The sequence below is a fragment of the Lytechinus variegatus genome, chromosome 5, assembly GCF_018143015.1.
Source record: "Lytechinus variegatus isolate NC3 chromosome 5, Lvar_3.0, whole genome shotgun sequence".
Classification (NCBI taxonomy): domain Eukaryota; kingdom Metazoa; phylum Echinodermata; class Echinoidea; order Temnopleuroida; family Toxopneustidae; genus Lytechinus; species Lytechinus variegatus.
In genome coordinates, this window is record NC_054744.1 from 18040633 (window position 1) to 18049827 (window position 9195).

Below are 9195 nucleotides of genomic sequence, written 5' to 3' on the forward strand. Positions count from 1 at the left end.
ATCTTATCATGCTTATAGAAAAGGTAATTTTGAATTCCTAAAATGTAAAATTAATTTTTTTTTTTACCAAGGAAAACGGTAAATATCATTTTGACAGGCTTTGCCTTCTGTATGTATTCTTAAAAGAGAATCTTACCCTCACGATATTTCTTTAGTACCAGAAAAAAAAACTGATAGGGACTATTGGTGAAGATTTTGAGGAAAATCGCTCAAATACTAAAAAATTATTACAATTTAAAATTTCGATTTATGCCGTCATATACTAGTAGCTGATCCTGATGTTATATAAATGTATAAAATACCTGAATTCATATTTTGAATGGTTCATGATGACTAAAAAAAATATTTCAGGAGGTGATGTGAAATGACTTTGTTTGTTCATTTCTTAAAAATAAAGTAAAAAACAAAAAATTATTTGTTAAAAAACGATCTTTACTACACAATAAGGGGGACGTTGCTCGCATTTAACTTGAACAAAAAAAGATTAAATACGATTTTAGTCTTTGATGGATATATTTTCAAACATTCACTTATATTTTTTTATTATTTTGGATTTTCTTTGCGATAACCATAACAAATAATGAACTATAGTAAAAAGAAAATGCAAAAATGTGATGCAAGAATGTTTCTTTGGGAATTGATATGGGCTTAATTTGTTTCCCATAATCAGATTTTCTCTTCTTTTTAATATAAAGATGATGTTCTTTTCTTATTTCTTTCATTCGTTTCTCCCGTGTGTCAGTTTCTTCTCCAGCCGTACATTTGGGAGTATGTAGCTTTCATGTTAATGATTAATTATATAAAATGCTCATAATCAAAGCCATTCACGTATTTTGTATTTGTATTTGTCAATAGTTGCTATGTTTGAGAAGACATAAATGTGACGAGAAATTGATTTGTGTGTAAGTTGAGTCTATCAAATTCAAGAAGAAAGCAAAGAAAGCATAAAGAAAGAGGATGGCAACTTTGCAGAGTCACTCTACCATCACACCAACCTATGTTTCTTGGCAACTTAGATTATCACACCTAAGTTTGATCTTCTTCTTTACCCATGCAAAGCAATACTCGATCATCAAACAAGATACAGTTCAATATAAAGAAGATTGCTATCTCTCTAAATAAACTTGGGAGCGTATTACTTCTTCTCACATCCTTTACGCAATCCTCCGTTAAAAATTGATCTCATAAACCCGAGAGATAATATTTGCAAGTCGTTCTGATTTCTTGATTAGTCCTCTAACTCCCCAAAGATCAATATTGTTTGCGATTGTGTTATCATAGCAACGCGATCAGTACAAGAAGGTTCCTTTGTTTCATCATAACTTGAGTTTTATTTAATCTGATTGTTAGGACATTTTGAGAATAGGAACAATAACTTTAATATACATTTGTTAAGAGTATATGTCAACCAAAAAGAGGTCATTGGTATCACTATACTTAATATTCTTTAAAATATAAATCTTCTGTTCAAAAGGTAACTATCACCCGCATTATTGATATAACTCGTGATCTGTATTTTTGTGAAAGATCCTATATAGAGAGCGTGTTTTTTTTTTTACTGTATTACCATGCGTGAAGTTATTTGGATAGTTTTCTTAAATACACGCATCAAACTTTTTTCTTTCTTTTTTTTTTAGTTTTCAAAGGAGAGAAGAAGCGAAGAAGAGAAAATAGTGTAGAATAAAAGAACGGTAGAATCACAAAAAGAACACGAAAGAAAGAGAGTGGAAGAGAGCGAAAATTCAAGAAAGAAATGCAGAAATAAAGGAGAAAGGATATGAAAATAAAGAAAGACAAGAAGAGGGAAAGAGAAAATAGAAGATAGAGGGGAAAAGAGGCAAGGAGATATAAAAGAAACACAGAAAATACTAAGCGAAAACAATCTATAAACACTTCACACATCCTGCAAGCTGGATATTATTGACTAATTAACAAATATTGAGGGCTGGCAATGATGTATTTTAACAACATTGTAAAACAATATTGTTTTAATGAAACAAGCAAATTCTGGAGATTTCATCAAAATCTGATAATAAATAAAGAATGGTCACAACATTTAAATGTTGCATTACTCGGCCTATTCATGACTGATATGCATACAAATTATTGTTTAGAACTACAAATATGCAACACTTAAAAATTCAATTACATCGTTTTTTTTCATCCAAGTTTAAATGAAATTAATTTTGCTTGTTTAGCATGTTTAATTTTACCCTCCTCATTTTAAAACAATGGGTTTTTTTTTATTAGCCAAGAGTATTGTTTCCCTTTAAAGGTATTGTTTAACTTTGTGAGCAGCCGATTTAAAAAATTCTCAAATCAAGATGAAACTTGTGTAAAAGTGCATGTATTAGAACTAATAAACCCTGAAAACAACCATTATTGAGAATGAAAAGCTAAAACTACATGGCAAACCCTGATTTTGTAAATAGGCGTCTTATAGACGCCTAAATAGTACATATAAGTGTATGGGATGAAACTAAGATGGTGTTTCCGGTCACTTTGTATTTCAATTGTGAAGCACTAAATAATTATTTTCGAACGCAGTTTTTTCTGGGCTTCATTTTTGTAACATATCACAGACACAGGTGACAAGTGTGACCTTCTAGCTCAGATTTTTTAAAGTCAAACCAATGTTAACCAATCCCTTTAACATGTTTAAGACATTCAACGAACACCAGAGACATGTCTGGAGTTTGTGGCGTAGGTCATACTTCTTTATCTTTGTTCTTTGGGTTATGAGTAATGCTAACAATGGGTAATGAAAAGGTAACTAGTTTTGTTTGTCTCTGTTGATAAATTGGCAGGATTCAGGATGTATCAATATTTTACCGGCTGTAAAGGTTAATCAATACAATCATATCTTGATAAAATGAATTTATCTGATTGGGGAATTTGAGAAAAATTGTTGGGAGTCTTAAGAGGGTTGGAATAATGGCGTTTCTTAACTACTAGTTAGAATTGGCAACGATTTCGGAGAATTTATCTGAATATATTTTGTTTGCATTTTTGTTGAGTAATTTCTCCGTGTAGTCATGGTAGTGAAAGATCCACCAGCCTCCCCTTTCGGGCAAAAGGAATATTATTAATCAAAAGGTGCATTGTTGCTTAAAAATGTTCATTAATTTAGTAAGAAGAAATTCCACATTCATTAACAAGTCGGAGCTGGATTGAACTTGTTTTTTTTTTACATTTAAAGAACAAGTCCACCCCAGCATAAAGTTGATTTGAATTAAAGAAAAAAAATCCAACAAGCATAACATTGAAAATTTCATCAACATCGGATGTAAAATAAACAAGTTTTGACATTTTAAAGTTTAGCTTAATTTCACCAAACAGTTATTATATGCACATCCTGGTCGGTATGCTAATTGAGGAGACGGATAACGTTATCCACTCACTATTTCTTGTGTATTTTATTATATGAAATATAAAATATTCTAATTTTCTCCTCATTGTCCAGTGAAACAACGATTAATTCCTCCCTGAAAATGTGGATTGTGGAATTATAGCATTGTTTAAAACTATATGGCTCAGTCAAATTGGTCCTTATTGTCAAATATGTAAAAGATAAATATTGTATAATTCGAACAATAAAAAAAAAAAAATAGTGAGTGAAGAACATCACCGACTGTCTCAGTTGCATGTCACTTAATTGCGCATAATTGTTTTGTGAAAAATAAGCGAAAATGTCATAACTTTCTTATTTCAAATCCGATTTTAATGATTTTTTTGTCTATTCATTGAAATCAACATTTTTCTGGGGTTGACTGTCTTGAACAATTACGTGGCTTGCAGCTTTACTGAAATCAGATATGTTATAATCTAAAGCCGATCAGCACGAAAGAAAACAATTTGAGTCCCTCTATATTCTTAATGTTAATAAATCTTTGATATTATTTCTTTTCGATTCTGAGAATTCTGGTGAATATGACAGTGATTTCGAATGCGTAGAAAATTTAATTTTCACTCCCTAAACGTGTTGAAATTTTCTTGGCTTTCTATACGTGAACACTTTCAAAATGAATGTTCTAATAGTTTGAAAATGAGTAAACGAACTAATTTAATGTTTCTAGCTCTGTATGTTACAACCTTTTTCAATTTGGAAAATGTGATCAAAATGACATAGAGTTTGAAGAACGTGCACCAGCACTGAAAACTGCGGTGTTAAAACTGACACCAATCGGTGTTAATAGAGGACCACAGCCTGATGTGTTAAAATTACACCCTAGAGATCAAACATAACACCAAAGAGTGTAAATGTAACAACAAAAGGTGTTGTAATAACACCTATAGGTGTAAAACTAACACCACCAATTTAACACCGATGTAAAATAAATGGTGTGGTCCTCTATGTATACCGGTTAACACCACAGTTTTTGCTGTGAAGACGTTTTGAGTTATACTTTTTTTTCAGATTGGACCCCACACCACTGTTAGATAATTCGTTCTTCTGATGTCGAAACGGAAAAGGCAAAAACGAAATATTTAGGGAAATTTGATTCTATTTTCGAGATTTAAAACAGAAAAATTGACATTTTTCAAAATTTCGATTCAAGAATAAAATATGTATATAAAACGGGAAAACTGAAAAACGGTTGATTTATCCGATTTAGTGTTTTTATTACATGTTTTAGTTTTTAGGTTTTCCTTTGAAAAAAAAAATTGAATTGAAATTTTCTTTTCCTTTTTCTTTTTTTGCGTTCACGAAACTTTAAATGGAATTGAAATCTTTTTTTTCTGTTTTACCTAAAGGAAACAGAAATTGAGCGCACCTCTGTCCTCGTTTCAATTTTCCGTTTCGAAATCAGAAACACGAATTATCAAGGTACGATTAGATAATTCCGTTTCCTTTGGCAAAACGGAAGACTGATGAAGCGTTTACAAAAGGGACGGAGCCAGAACTAAGCAAATATGGCTGGCTGGCCTTGTCAAACCTTGATGTTAACAAAATCCACCTTTATTTTAAATTATGCCCCAGCAAAAATGAAGCATCTCCTCTCTATATCTACCCATCTTAGTTTTAATACATTGGTTTATGCCTTATAATCACACATGTAGTTTTATACAGTGCGTATAAAAAAAAGTTTACACTTTGAAAAAGTCCTGGGAATTAAAAAATACACAACACGTGGGTAATTTTTTCACATATGATCTTGGGTTTGGGTCTCATCTATCCAATGAAAGAAAAAAGTTTTGTCAGAATGTTACACTTGAGTGAGCACTGTCCATTTCTGTAAAGCTCGCAGAAATCTGTTTGCGCAGAAATGCTCGTTTTCATGCTGTGTCAAGTCGAAAGGACGAAATCAAACTGACACTACGAAGGATTTATCATACATTTCCCTTGCACTTTTAGTCAATTGGAATAAAACGGATACATTCAAGCATTTTGTGACAATTTTGCCACCCAAATTGAAATTTCAACACTTAATAAGCACAACCTTTACCCTATTTGTGGCAGCTGGATCTGAGGACATAACTGAATCTGAACAAAAGCTTATATCAGACATCTCCAGCATTTTTTTCATCAAGTTTTTATCATTGAAAGTTGATTTACATTTCATTTTTCATTTAATACTTGTTTCTCCACACTTTTCCCAAGATTAGCAATGATTAACAAAATGAAAATCAAGCTTAAGCCATTTCATGTAAATCACAGCTCAGTGTATAGCAAAATATTGTCACGATGGCCTCGGTGTGTGGGGGAGTGGGGTGGGGCAAAATGCACTGTTCGAAGTGTTATGGGAAAGGAAACAAGTCAAACAATGTGAAAGATATCTTCATGTGTGCTTCATGATTAAGGGCTACTTTTATTCGCATAACTATTTCAAATTTCTGCGCAAATCATTTTTCACTAACTTTTCAAAAGTAAGTGGTGCTCACTCAAGCGGAAATATTTTTCGACAGTTATATCGTCATTTGCTTTAATGGACCTGTACCAATGTTAAAATGTGGAACAATCTTCAGGATATTACAAATGTATAATTTTACAGGATTTTTTCAAAGTGTAAACTTTTCTTTGATACGCACTGTATAGGATGATAAAATGATAATGCAAACATTTGGGTGGGTCTTTCGGGTGGATCTAAAATATTAATCTTATATCTTATCGCGGTACACGTGCAAATGAGATACATAGTTGTTCACATCAAGGTTTGACAAGGCCGGCCAGCCATAGGTGGTTAGTTCTGGCTCCACCCCTTTTGCGAAAGCTACAGCAGTCTTCAATATTCCGCTTAGCCAAAGGAAGTGAATTATGTAATCTTACCTTGACGGCGGTACGATCAGATAATTTTTGTTTCTGATTTCTAAACGCAAAAAGGAAACGAGAGTTTCGATTAAATTTGCTGTTTCGTGAATGCGAAACAGAAAAGGAAACGAAAATGTCGATTCAGTTGTGTGTTTTTCAGAAATACATATGTAAAAACACTAAAACGGAAAAATCAACCGTTTTCTGTTTTCCCGTTTTTACATATTTCATTTTTTAATCAAAATATTGAAAAAATTACCGTTCTTCTGTTTTAATTTTCGAAAATATAGTCAATTTTCACTCCATATTTCTTTTTTGCCTTTTTTGTTTCGAAATCAGAAAAACGAATTATCTAACAATATCTTGATTACTGATAACGTCTTTGCACAAATCTCTTTGCATCATTGGACAGTTATACGCAAATGAGCGATTTTCACAATCCCACAAAAAAAATCACATGTACCGATAAACCTAGTTGTTTCCTCGCATATTTAGCCTCCACGTGGACCAAAGTGATTAAGTTTTCAAATATGGCACTCTTCGTGTTACGATTTGAACGTCCACCCCAACAAAAACTTGATTTGAATAAAAAGAGAAAAATTCAACAAGCATAACACTGAAAATTTGATCAAAATCGGATGTAAAATAAGAAAGTTATGGCATTTTAAAGTTTCGCTTATTTTCAACAAAATAGTTATATGAACGAGCCAGTAACATCCAAATGAGAGAGTTGATGACATCACTCACTCACTATTTATTTTGTATTTTATTATATGAATTATGAAATATTGTTATTTTCTCGTCATTGTCATGTGAAATGAAGTTCATTTCTCCCTGAACACGTGGAATTCCATTATTTTAACTTTTTGTGCTTCAGGCAAGGAGGTCCTGATCGTCAAATTCGTAAAAATTGAAATATTGTATAATTAAAACAATAAAACACAAAAGAAATAGTGAGTGTGTGACATCATCGACTCTCTCATTTGGATGTAACTGGCTCGTTCATATAACTATTTTGTTGAAAATAAGCAAAACTTTGAAATGTCATAGCTTTCTTATTTTACATCCGATTTTGATGAAATTTTCAGCATTGTGCTTGTCTGATTTTTCTCTATTGATTCAAATCAACATTTTTCTGAGGTGGACTTAACCTTTCACGTCAAACGCAAACCTTTCTTAAAAACTTCCACCGACGGGCACTTATAGATGACCAAAATATTAAGAAGAAGAATTTCGTCTGGAATCTGGTCAATAGAATAAATGAAAAAGTAATAGCAAGTTCGTGAGGCTTTCATGGAATCGAAAGAGCCAGCCAAATTATCTTACCACTACTTGCACACTTTCCATATTAACTAGGCAAATTTTGACTTGATTGTTAGTGGAACATTGAAGGACCGTTGTCTTTTCTGACTTTGTGTGGGCCTATACACATGTCGTAATTCTTTCGCGTAAATAGGTGTCATTTTGTTTGTATGTTAACGTATAGAAATTGATTTTTACCCCGAAAAGGGTGGTTTTATAGGCCTTAATCGAAATGTAAATCATGCACAGCAAAAACTGTGGTGTTAACCGGTGCACATACACTGTTAAAATAACCGTGATTTTACAGAAAATAAACAGAAGATTTTGTAGAAAGCAATAACAGAACCATTCTGTAAATTCATAAAACAAGAATTTTTCTGCAATTGAACAGAACAGGTCTGTTTAAAAAGGGGGAAAAGGGTGTTTTATTCAAGGAAATTTGTAAGATTCCATACATCAAATACCAATTTCCTGTAGGATTACGCAATTCGGTAAGATTACAGGTGTTCTCGAGACTCTGCTGCAGGAACTTCTTTTATTATAAGGATAAATTTTCTAACAGTGTAAAGGAAAACCACACCGATTATTTTACACCGGTGTTAAGTTGGTGGTGTTAGTTTTACACCTATAGGTGTTATTACAACACCTTTGGTTGTTACATTAACACTCTTTGGTGTTATGTTCTATCTCTAGGGTGCAATTTTAACACCTCAGGGTGTGGTCCTCTATTAACACCAATTTGTTTTAGTTTTAACACCACAGTTTTTACAGTGTGGCTTATTTTTACTTGGTCCTAGTGTGCAATTTTCTGGTTTCTAAATAACACTCAGAGATGAGAGAAACAGAGTGGTTAAGCCAAAAGAATGGGCCCCATACTTTAAATACGAAAAAGTCCACTAGTCTTTGGAACAACCCAATACGCATTTAGGGAAAAAAATGTTGATTTGCGGGGACTCGGGGGGGGGGGGGGCTCATAAAGGATGTCAGCACTAATTAGATGTTAAGCTCTGACGATTTCAGTGACGTCCTTGATTGTAATTTGTATAAGAAGCACAAACAACTGATCAGTAGCGCAATGAGCCCCGAGAAAAATAAGGGTGCATATGCGGTAACATTTTTTTTAAATATGCGAGTGAACGAAGCAAGCGAACAAAAGATTTGACCTTTTGTTATACAAAAATCTGATTTTGTGATATATCTTTGGAAAATATTTAGAAAATTATATCATATTTCACCCCTTCCCCTTTCCTTTCCTTTTTTGTCTCTTGGTCGTGACTTTTTTGTGGGGTCCATGCTCCCACAAGCCAACTGAACAACAGTGTCTCTGAATGATACAAAGGTAACTGTCAGATTGGTGGCAACATGCCTTTTTTTAAGGAGGGAAGTTATTCACCCAGTGAATAGGATCACATGTTCGGTACGTGTAAAATAAGTTTTACAAATTATTACCAATCTATAGGCGGGATATTTGAAATCGTCATCTACTGATAACAAGGTGTCCAGTCTCCCATCAGGCCAGATCCCTCGTTTTTATATTCATAGAACACTACTCGTCCGTCAAATATGAGTTGTGTCCTTACTACATGGCATTTAATGTATTTTGTCTAGACATTTAATCCCATTTGATATTACATGAACCCCCG